General features: G+C 42.4%; 1 protein-coding gene across 2 annotated transcripts in view; it reads right to left on the minus strand.

Annotated features, from left to right (window-relative positions):
- Nucleotides 1-12,727, minus strand: part of LOC143807494 (KN motif and ankyrin repeat domains 1-like) — a 47,847-nt gene that overhangs the window by 2,833 nt on the left and 32,287 nt on the right. The gene's annotated exons all lie outside the window — the stretch shown is intronic.

A 12,727-nucleotide genomic window follows, 5' to 3' on the forward strand; every position in this document is an offset into this window, starting at 1 on the left:
CTGAAGTTGTTCAACACTTGTTTCCCGGCCTCTTTCCACCGTCTGAGAAAGAATGATGGGACAGAACGATCACTAACAGATCACTAACCGATCCCCATACAGTATCATGTTATCAGCAGCACATCTACAGTTTACAGCGGCGATGTGCTGCTGAGAACAATGATTTTTGTTCCAGCAAAAACAATCTGAATATGCAGCATTTTACTTGTTTAGTAAAATACACCCCATAGTCCTCCATATATTATAATGTGCTCCACAGTCCTCCATATAGTCCTCAATATATTAAAATACACTGCTCAGTCCTCCACATAGTATAATACACTCCTCATAGACCTCCATATAGCATAATACACTCCTCATAGTGCTCCATATAGTATAATGCACTGCCATAGTCATCCATGTAGTACAATTCACTTCCCATAGTATAATGCACCCCATAGTCCTTCATATAGTATAACGTATTCCCCATAGTCCTCGATACAGTATAATGCAGCCCACATATAGTATAATCTAGCGACCACCCTACAGAATATAATGCGGCAACCACAGAGTATAATGCAGCCACCCCACAGTATAATGGAGCCACCGCACAGAGTATAATGCAGCCACCCCAAAGAGTATAATGTAACCCCATAGAATATAATGCAGCCCCCCATAGTATATAACACAACCTCCCCCATAGTATATAACCCAACCTCCCCCATAGAATATAATATATCCCACAATAGTATATACCACAGCCACATAGTACATAACATGGCCTCCCCATAGAAGATAATATACTCCCCATAGTATATATCAAAGCCCGCATAGTATATAGCAAAGCCCGCATAGTATATAGCACAGCCCGCATAGTAGATAACAGCCCACACAGCAGTATACAGCACAGCCCACAGTAGTATATACAGCACAGCCCGCACTGTAGTATATACAGCACAGCCCGGACAGTAGTATATACAGCACAGCTCGCACAGTAGTATATACAGCACAGCCCGCACAGTAGTATATACAGCACAGCCCGCACAGTAGTATATACAGCACAGCCCACACAGTGGTATATACAGCACAGCCCGCACAGTGGTATATCCAGCACAGCCCGCACAGTGGTATATCCAGCACAGTGGTATATACAGCACAGCCCGCACAGTGGTATATCCAGCACAGTGGTATATCCAGCAGAGCCCACACAGTGGTATATCCAGCACAGCCCGCACACAGCCCGCACAGTGGTATATCCAGCACAGCCCGCACAGTGGTATATACAGCACAGCCTGCACAGTGGTATATCCAGCGCAGCCCACACAGTGGTATATACAGCACAGTCCACACAGTGGTATATACAGCACAGCCCGCAGAGTGGTATATACAGCACAGCCCACACAGTGGTATATCCAGCACAGTGGTATATACAGCACAGCCCGCACAGTGGTATATCCAGCACAGCCCACACAGTGGTATATACAGCACAGCCCACACAGTGGTATATACAGCACAGCCCGCACAGTGGTATATCCAGCACAGCCCACACAGTGGTATATACAGCACAGTCCACACAGTGGTATATACTGCACAGCCCGCACAGTGGTATATACAGCACAGCCCACACAGTGGTATATCCAGCACAGCCCGCACAGTGGTATATCCAGCACAGCCCACACAGTGGTATATACAGCACAGCCCGCACAGTGGTATATACAGCACAGCCCGCACAGTGGTATATCCAGCACAGCCCACACAGTGGTATATACAGCACAGCCCACACAGTGGTATATACAGCACAGCCCACACAGTGGTATATACAGCACAGCCCGCACAGTGGTATATACAGCACAGCCCACCCAGTGGTATATCCAGCACAGCCCGCATCTCTCCTCCTCCTCCTCCCCCCGAGAATGTCCCCACAGTCCAGTAAAAAAACAAACAAAAAAAAACACTCTCCTCACCTTTCCTCTTGCCCGCGTTGTTTCCTGCTCCTGTCTCAGAGGCTGCAGTCTGCCCGGGACACAGCAGGTGCACGATGATATGACGTCATCGCGCACCCGCAGTGTCAGAGGCAGAGCGGGGAATGATGGGAGAGGGAGCATCTGTAGACGCTCTCTCCTCCATCATTGCATTCAACTGTACCGGCGTCATAGACACCGGTATAGTTGAATGCGACGGCAGGGGGGTGAGTCGGCGGCGGCGGGGGAGGCGGATTGAGCGGCCCACGACTGGCACCGGCCCTTCTGGCATTTGCCAGAAGTGCCCGATGGCCAGTCCGGCCCTAGCGCCACACCTGTCCAAGGGTTAGATTTGGTATTGTAACTTATCTCAAAATGAAAGAGGCAGCACATTGATACCACAAACAACCTGTCAACAAATATTGCACTGTTTTAGAAGACAGAAGCCATATTTTTCTAAAGCCAGGTACCCTCTTTAAATGTTTATCTATTTTTGTCAAGAACATTCAAATTAGTTTGCTCATCTAATACAAATATCATCTTAAAGGCGTTTTTAGGGAATAGTGTTTTTCATCTCATTAGCTAGTGCTTGGTGAAAGTAATAAAAAGACCTGTAACTTACCCTTTCCGGTAGAGATGAGCAGATGAGGCAAAATTCAAATTTACAGGTTTGTGTGGTTTTTCCTGAGAAATTAAATTTGCAGAGGAGTAATTCTCTGTGAATTTAATGTTCCTTATTATGATCTGCTTTTTTAAACCTCAGAACATAATAAATGTAATATGTGAAAAATAATAAAAATCCTTATAATGACCTAACTGCTCACCTCTCCAGTCTCACCGCCAGTAGTCCAATTCTCGTTGCATCTTTGGATTGGTGGTGGTAAAATCCCCGGGCCTGGGTAACAGATTAACACTTCTGGGTAACATCATACATCTGAGCGTGGGTCACAACTTTTGCTGGCACATGCACAGAATCGTCCTGGGCCCAGCAAATCTAGACGTTTTGGCCTAGTGACCAAGAGAGATTTCTCAGCTTCACACAGCTGATCCAAAGATACAACTAGGACTGGATGGTTTGCTGTGAGGAGTCAAAGGAGAGGCAAATATAAGAGTTTTTTTACATTTTTTAACATTGCAATGGCCTTTTACAGTTCAGAAGAATGGTGGCCATTTTGCTGAAAATTTTATTTTGCAGAATTCAGATTTTGGGAAATTTGAGTAGAATTCAATTCCATTTGAATTTATTCACTCATGTTTACTTTCTGGGTCCAGTGATGCTTTTCCATTACTGCTCTGATGGTTATTTACAGCTTTCAGCAGTTACTACTACAGGGCACATTACCATTGTAACCAACCAATGTGCTCAGTATCAATTTTGATGGCGTGACCCTGTGAATAATCACTGGAGTATCATTAAAGAGGCACTTCTGGACATGAGGAGAGCGACAAACAGATCCAATTATTATATTCACAAAGCACTGGCTGATCAAGTGAAAAATGATCTATAGTACAGCCTCTATACCCATTCAATCAGTTATACATAGCTGGGTTTCTGTTGAAACTGTCAGGATCAGTCACAACACAGATTCCTGCAGTTCAAACCCTCAGAGGCTGTGGTGAATAGTGATCACAACATCTGAAGAGTTTGATATTAGCAAAGCATTTCATCCAGTACATATTCCCTCCACAATAATGATCATGTGTACCGATGTGATATTATGGGAACATGCAATTTTAACCATGGTCTTTGGGCTAACAGAAGCGTGGTCTAATAGATGGCCTGTCAGCATAATACTGACAGACAGATATAATACACTCTGCTTCATAAATAGAGAAGTTTATTATCCAAGAGATCAAGGAGTCGGTCTCCAAGTGGGATTAATAAACAAAAACACTTATTCTGCATGTTAAACCCTGTAAAAAAAATATGAAAAACCATTATATAATTGCCTTATACATTCCTTATTTTGATTGGGGGGTGCGACACCAGGTACCTGCACCAATCAATTGTTACCTGAGCAGCCTTGGGACAAAAGTTCTACGCTGATATAGTTTTGATGGAGTTCCTGTGTTCGGGAAGCATCTGAAAACTTCTGGCCACTACTAACCACTGTAGGTGTTCAAACCCACCCCATATTTTGATTAGGGAGAGGATGCAACACTAGGTACTTCCACCAATCAGTTGCTACCAGAGCCACCTCGAGCCAGAAGTTCTCAGATACTATAGTTTTGATGGAGCATCTGCGTACCGGCAGCATCCAAGAATTTCCATCCATCACCGACACAGGCAACAGTTGATTAGCAAGGGTGGCAGGTGTTGAGCTCTCACCAATCAGTTACAGCAAAGTAGTGTCCAGCCTCTCTACCATGTCAATTATACTGCGTGGTGAACACTATACATTGTCCCCCCAAAGAAGAATCCTCACACACCTTCAACTAAAAAAATAAAATAAAAAATAATGGGCTTCATAATAAGAGATGAGCAAACTTGTTCGTAAAACGTTTGCCAATCTCAAATTTAGCACGAATGTAGCACATTTGGATTTGTTTTTGGTTTCCTGAGCATTTTTCCACAAAGATGGAAAATTTGATCACAGATTGGAAAATGATCGCTTTTCCACTAATGTTTTTGTTTTGAGTTTGTCTAGGATACTTAGTGGTGCTGTATGATGAGCTTGTCTACGTCAGAGGAGCGTAATTTTTTCTTTCTTTTTTTCTGTAATAACTTAATGTTTGTAAATTCTGGCAGCCAAACCACGATCCAGACACCATCCTCAACATCATGACACAAGGTCTTCTGTGACTGACTGTGGAAGCCACATGTCCCTGTCCATATATACTAAGCGAAAATCTTGTCTGGCAAGGGCCATTTTCTCAGTGTAGTAGCACAGAGAGACTGCTCTTGCTGCTGCTGCAAGTGAACTTGTCAGTTAGTTAGAGAGGATCCTATCCTGTGTGAAATCAGTCTTCCATCATCTAAATAGAATGTGCTAAAAGAGTGTTGCAGTCAAAAGGCCCTATTTGCGAATCCAAATCATTTGGGCAAAAACTGTGTTGGGGTATGTGCACACGTTGCGGATTCTCTGCGGATCCGCAGCATTTTTTGCGGTGCATAAATGCTGCAGATCCGCAATTGATTTACAGTACAATGCAAATCAATGAGCAAAAAAAAATGCTGTGCACACTTTGCGGAAAATCCGCTGTGGAAACGCTGCGGTTTTAAAGAAATAGCATGTCAATTCTTGGTTCCCTGAAAAATCCCCACAGGAAAAATGCTCACAGGAAAATTGCCCACACGGAAAATAGCCCATTGCAGCATCACAAAGTTTCAGAAAATATTTGAGGTGCAAGGTGAGGATGTTCACATAATATGTGATCAACTTGTGATTTACAGTTGACCTACTGCAAAACTGCAAAAATGATGAATATCAGTGGTTTGTAGCAGTCTGCCATTATCAGCAATAGATAGATATAGTCTGCTCTCATCTCTCACTGATTCTGCCTTACCCCACCCACCAGCCCAAACCAGCAGCACATTCAGAACCAGCAGCTGTGTGATTCAGAGGAGCCATCACTGCTATCAGTAGCAGTCCTGGAAGCCCAGAAGGCACATCAGAAAAGTGGGATTCTGTCTTTCGTACCACGTGTGTTCTTACTGGGAATGTATGATATGTTTCTGCAGGGGTGTAACTGAAGCCCGATGGGCCCCAGTGCAAAATTTGGATCTGCCCCCCCCCCCCCACAGACACACACACACGTTGGTCAGCAGTATGGGTCCCTGTAGCATTCTAAATTCTATAAAGACTTATGAATTGCCCCCCTACCCCTTCAATATGTAGTAAATAATGTCCCCCATCCAGGTATATATGCCCATTATCCTGGTGACTATGTCCACATCCTGGTATACTGTATATGTCCCTATGCTGCTATATATGGTCCCCATCCTGGTATGTTACATACATACATAGTTATTAAGGTTGAAGGAAGACTTTAAGTCCATCTAGTTCAACCCATAGCCTAACATGCCCTAACATGTTGATCCAGGGGAAGGCAAAAAAAACCCATGTGGTAAGAGTAAGCTCCACCATGGGGAAAAAAAATTCCTTCCCGACCCCACATACGGCAATCAGTCTAGTTCCCTGGATCAATGCCTTATCAAGGAATCTAATATATATACCCTGTAACATTATACTTTTCCAGAAAGGTATCCAGTCCCCTCTTAAATTTAAGTAATGAATCACTCATTACAACATTATATGGCAGAGCGTTCCATAGTCTCACTGCTCTTACAGTAAAGAATCCGTGTCTGTTATTATGCTTAAACCTTTTTTCCTCCAGACGTAGAGGATGCCCCCTTGTCCCTGTCACCGGTCTATGATTAAAAAGATCATCAGAAAGGTCTTCGTACTGTCCCCTCATATATTTATACATTAACATAAGATCACCCCTTAGCCTTCGTTTTTCCAAACTAAATAGCCCCAAGTGTAATAACCTATCTTGGTATTGCAGAACCCCCAGTCCTCTAATAACCTTGGTCGCTCTTCTCTGCACCCGCTCCAGTTCAGCTATGTCTTTCTTGTACACCGGAGACCAGAACTGTGCACAGTATTCTAAGTGTGGTCAAACTAGTGACTTGTATAGAGGTAAGATTATGTTCTCCTCATGAGCATCTATGCCTCTTTTAATGCATCCCATTATTTTATTTGCCTTTGTAGCAGCTGCCTGACACTGGCCACTGAATATGAGTTTGTCATCCACCCATACACCCAGGTCTTTTTCATTGACGGTTTTGCCCAGAGTTTTAGCATTAAGCACATAGTTATACATCTTATTACTTCTACCCAAGTGCATGACCTTACATTTATCCCCATTAAAGCTCATTTGCCATTTATCAGCCCAAGCTTCTAGTTTACATAAATCATCCTGTAATATAAAATTGTCCTCCTCTGTATTGATTACCCTGCAGAGTTTAGTGTCATCTGCAAATATTGAAATTCTACTCTGAATGCCCCCTACAAGGTCATTAATAAATATGTTAAAAAGAAGAGGGCCCAATACTAACCCCTGTGGTACCCCACTACTAACCGCGACCCAGTCCGAGTTATTCCATTAATAACCACCCTTTGTTTCCTATCCCTGAGCCAGCTTTCAACCCACTTGCACATATTTTCCCCTATCCCCATTATTCTCATTTTATGTATCAACCTTTTGTGTGGCACCATATCAAAAGCTTTTGAAAAGTCCATATACACTACATCCACTGGGCTCCCTTGGTCCAGTCCGGAACTTACCTCTTCATAGAAGCTGATCAAATTAGTCTGACATGAACGGTCCCTAGTAAACCCATGCTGATACTGGGTCATGAGGTTATTCCTCTTCAGATACTCCAGTATAGCATCCCTTAGAATGCCCTCCAGGATTTTACCCACAGTAAAGGTTAAGCTTACTGGCCTATAATTTCCGAGTTCAGTTTTTGTCCCCTTTTTGAATATTGGCACCACATTTGCTATACGCCAGTCCTGTGGTACAGACCCTGTTATTATGGACTCTTTAAAGATTAAGAATAATGGTCTATCAATGACTGTACTTAATTCCTGCAGTACTCGGGGGTGTATCCCATCCGGGCCCGGAGATTTGTCAATTTTTGTGATTTTTAGACGCCGCCGTACTTCCTGCTGGGTTAAGCAGGTAACATTTAATTGGGAATTTTTATCACTAGTCATATTGGCTGCCATGGGATTTTCTGAGAGCCTGAGAGCAGGCACTGAGAAGCCTCCTACACTGCCTGTCAGATCGCTGATCTGACACAGTGCTGTGCAAAGTGTCAGATCAGCGATCTAACACTATATAGTGGTGTCCCACCCTGGGGCAATGTATTTAAAAAAAAAATCCTAAATAAAGAAAAAAAATGTAAATATTTTTCTAAAAAACACATTTCTTTATGTAAATAAAAAAAACAATAAAAGTACACATATTTAGTATTGCCACGTCCGAAAAGACCCGACCTATAAAACTGTCCCACTAGTTAACCCCTTCAGTGAACACCGTAACAAAAAAAACCGAGGCAAAAAACAATGCTTTACCATCATACCACTGAAAAAAAAGTGGAATAACACGCGATCAAAAAGACAGATATAAATAAACATGGTACCACTGAAAACGTCATCTCGTGCCGCAAAAAACGAGCCACGATACAGCATCATCAGCAAAAAAATGAAAAATTTATAGCCCTCAGAATAAAGCGATTCAAAATAATTATTTTTTTATATAAAATAGTTTTTATTGTATAAAAGCGCCAAAACATAAAAAAATGATATAAATGAGGTATCACTGTAATCGTACTGACCCAAGAATAAAACTGCTTTATCACTTTTACCACACGCGGAATGGTATAAATGCCCCACCAAAAAGAAATTCATGAATAGCTGGTTTTTGTTCATTCTGCCTTCCAAAAATCGTAATAAAAAGCGATCAAAAAAGTCATGTGCCTGAAAATGGTACCAATAAAAACGACAACTTGTCCTGCAAAAAGAAGACCTCACATAACTCTGTGGGCCAAAATATGGAAAAATTATAGCTCTCAGAAAGGTGTAGATGCAAAAACTATTTTTTGCAATAAAAAACATCTTTTAGTGAGTGATAGCTGCCAAACAAAAACCTGCTATAAAAACCCGCTATAAATAGTAAATCAAATGCCCCTTTATCACCCCCTTAGATAGGGAAAAATAATAAAATAAAAACATTTATTTATTTCCATTTTCTTATTAGGGTTAGGGTTAGGGCTAGAGCTAAAGTTAGGGTTGGGGCTTAAGTTAGGGTTACAGTTGGGGCCTAATTTAGGGATAGGGTTGGGGCTAACGTTAGTGTTTGGGTTGGGGCTATAGTTAGGGTTGTGGCTAAAGTTAGAGTTAGGGATGGGGCTAGAGATGGCATTAGGGTTTGGATTACGTTTACGGTTGGGATTAGGGTTGGGATTAGGGTTAGGAGTGTGTTGGGGTTAGGGCTGTGTTGGGGTTAGGGGTGTGGTTAGAGTCAGGATTAGGGTTAGGGGTGTGTTTGGGATAGAGGTGTGGTTAGGGTTATGGTTAGGGTTGGGATTAGGGTTAGGGGTGTGTTTGGGTTAGGGTTGGAGTTAGAATTGGGGAGTTTCCACTGTTTAGGCATATCAGGGTCTCTCCAAACGTGACATGGTGTCCGATCTCAATTCCAGCCTATTCTGTGTTGAAAAAGTAAAACAGTGCTCCTTCCCTTCCGAGCTCTGCCGTGCGCCAAACAGTGGTTTACCCCCACATATGGGGTATCATCATACTCAGGACAAATTGGACAACAACTTTTGTGGTAAAATTTCTCCTGTTACCCTTGGGAAAATAAAAAATTTGGGGGCTAACAAATAATTTTTGTGGGTAAAAAAATGATTTTTTTATTTTCACGGCTCTCGTTATAAACTTTAGTAAAACACTTGGGGGTTCAAAGTTCTCACAACACATCTAGATATGTTCCTTGTGGGGGTCTAGTTTCCAAAATGGGGTCACTTGTGGGAGGTTTCTACTGTTTAGGCACATCAGTGGCTCTGCAAACGCAACATGACGCCCACAGACCATTCAATCAAAGTTTGCATTCCAAAACACCAGTACTTCACTTCCGAGCCCTGACGTGTGCCCAAACAGTAGTTATCTCCCACATATGGGTTATCAGCGTACTCAGGACAAATTGGACAACAACTTTTGTGGTCCAATTTCTCCTGTTACCCTTGGGAAAACAGAAAACTGGGGGCTAAAAAAATCATTTATATACTTATAAACTTTAGTGAAACACTTGGGGGATCAAAGTTCTCATAACACATCTAGATAAGTTCCTTGGGGAGTCTAGTTTCCAATATGGGGTCAATTGTGGGGGATTTCTACTGTTTAGGTACATCAGGGGGCAATGCAAACGCAACGTGAGGCCCGCAGACCATTCCATCTATGCTAAGTCTTCATTCCAAAACAGCGCTCCTTCCCTTCCGAGCTCTGCTATGCGCCCAAACAGTGGTTTACCCCCACATATGTGGTATCAGCGTACTCAGGACAAATTTCACAACAACTTTTTGTGTCCAATTTCTCCTATTACCCTTGGCAAAATAAAAAATTGGGGGCGAAAAGATCAGTTTTGTGAAAAAAATATGATTTTTTATTTTTACGGCTCTACATTATAAACTTCTGTGAAACACTTGGGGGTTCAAAGTGGTCACTACACATCTAGATAAGTTCCTTAGGGGTTCTGTTTTCCAAAATGGTGTCACTTGTGTTTTTTTTTCACTGTTTAGGCAAATCAGGGGCTCTCCAAACGTGACATGGCATCCTCTCTCGATTCCAGCCAATTTTGCATTGAAAAGTCAAACGGCGCTCCTTCCCTTCCAAGCTCTGCCATTCGCCCAAACAGTGGTTTACCCCCACATATGGGATATCAGCGTACTCAGGACAAATTGTACAATGTTTGGGGTCCAATTTCTCCTGTTACCCTTGGTAAAATAAAACAAATTGGATCTGAATTAAACTTTTTGTGAAAAACATTCCAAAAATATCTGTGAAGCACCTGAAGGGTTAATAAACTTCTTAAATGTGGTTTTGAGCACCTTGAGTGGTGCAGTTTTTAGAATGGTGTCACTTTTGGGAATTTTCTATCATATAGACCCCTCAAAGTGACTTCAAATGTGATGTGGTCCCTGAAAAAAAAATGGTGTTGTAAAAATGAGAAATCGCTGGTCAACTTTTAACCCTTATAACTTCCTAACAAATAAAAAATTTTGGTTCCGAACTTGTGCTGATGTAAAGTAGATATGTGGGACATGTTACTTATTAAGTATTTTGTGTACCATATCTCTGTGATTTAAGGGCACGGAAATTCAAAGTTGGAAAATCGTGAAATTTTCAACATTTTTGCCAAATTTCCGTTTTGTTTTTTTTTTTACAAATAAAGGCAAGTCATATGAAAGAAATTTAAGCACTATCGTGAAATAAAATATGTCTTGAGAAAACATGGTTAGAATCACCAATTTTGCCCGACATTCTTCTGTGCTGCAGAGCATCTCACCTATAACTCTAAACTATCCTCCTGCCTGGCAGAGTATCTCACCTGTAGGGTAGAGGCACACGAGGGAATGCATTATTGGAGCGATTTTGATGCATGACAGTAGTGCGAGTGCTTTCCGTCATGGTCATGTGAGTATGGTGAGAGTGTGATGAGATTTTGAATTCTTTTCCTCAGCTAACATCAGTATGACATCCGTGTGACATCTGTGTGGTGTCCATGTGTAATTCCCATGCTGTTTAAAGTTCGAAAAGAGAAGACAGACAGATAGGATAGATAGATTGAATAGACAAAGAAGTCGAAACGTTGAATCACTTAGTGCTGGATTAAAGCCTACAATTTTTCCTTGAACTGGAGTGCTGCCTGATTTTTTTTTCCATTTAGATTGAATAGATGGATAGATAAATGCTAGAAAAGGTAGATTAGTCTCCCGCCCATTAAGGCTATGTTCACACGCTGCGGATTTTGCTGCGGATCCGCAGCGTTTCCGCAGCTGCGGGTCCGCAGCAGTTTCGCATGCGTTTACAGTACAATGTAAACCTATGGGAAAATCCGCAGTGCCCATGCTGTGGAAAAAAAACGCGCGGAAACACAGCGGTTTACATTCCGCAGCATGTCAATTCTTTGTGCGGAATCCGCAGTGGTTTTACACCTGCTCCATAATAGAAAACCGCAGGAGTAAAACCGCAGTGGAATCCACACAAAAACCACGGTAAGTCCGTGGTAATTCTGCAGGAAATCCGCAGGTAAAACGCAGTGCCTTTTACCTGTGGTTTTCACCAATCCGCTGCGGAAAAATGCGCAGACCTCAAGAATACGTGTGCACATACCCTAAGCCTCATGCATATTCACTGCATTGTCCGGCATATTATTCTCCTGCCTGGCAGAGCATCTCACCTATAATTCTATATTATTCTCCTGCCCTGCAGAGCATCTTACCTATACCTCTATACTATCCCCTGTCCTGCAGAGCATCTCACCTATAATTCTGTACTATTCTCTGTCCTACAGAGCATCTCACCTATAATTCGATATTATTCTCCTTCCCTGCAGAGCATCTCACCTATAATTCCATATTATTCTCTGTCTTGCAGAGCATCTCACCTATAATTCTATATTATTCTCCTTCCCTGCAGAGCATCTCACCTATAATTCTGTACTATTCTCTGTCCTACAGAGCATCTCACCTATAATTTGATATTATTCTCCTTCCCTGCAGAGCATCTCACCTATAATTCCATATTATTCTCTGTCTTGCAGAGCATCTCACCTATAATTCTATATTATTCACCTACCCTGCAGAGCATCTCACCTATACCTGTATACTATCCCCCTGTCATGCAGAGCATTTAACCGGTAATTCTATACTATTCTCTGTCCTGCAGAGCATCTCACCTATAATTCTATATTATTATTCTGCCCTGCAGAACATCTCACATATACCTGCATACTATCCCCTGTCCTGCAGAGCATTTAACCTATAGATCTATGCTATTCTCTGTCCTGCAGAGAATCTCCCCTATAACTCACTACTGTTTTCCTGTGGGTATTCATGTCCAGGGTCGGTCTGACCTGGCGGGGTGTCGAGGATTTCCCCTGTGGCCTGTGGGCCCTTGGCTGTGGGAAGGAGAGGAGGAGAAAATGGGGAAAAAAAGTCTGCGGTTTTTAGGGGCACGGGCCCTTTAAAACCACAGGCAGGCTGCTTATGTGCAGGGGTG

This window comes from Ranitomeya variabilis, chromosome 2, assembly GCF_051348905.1.
Source record: "Ranitomeya variabilis isolate aRanVar5 chromosome 2, aRanVar5.hap1, whole genome shotgun sequence".
NCBI lineage: Eukaryota > Metazoa > Chordata > Amphibia > Anura > Dendrobatidae > Ranitomeya > Ranitomeya variabilis.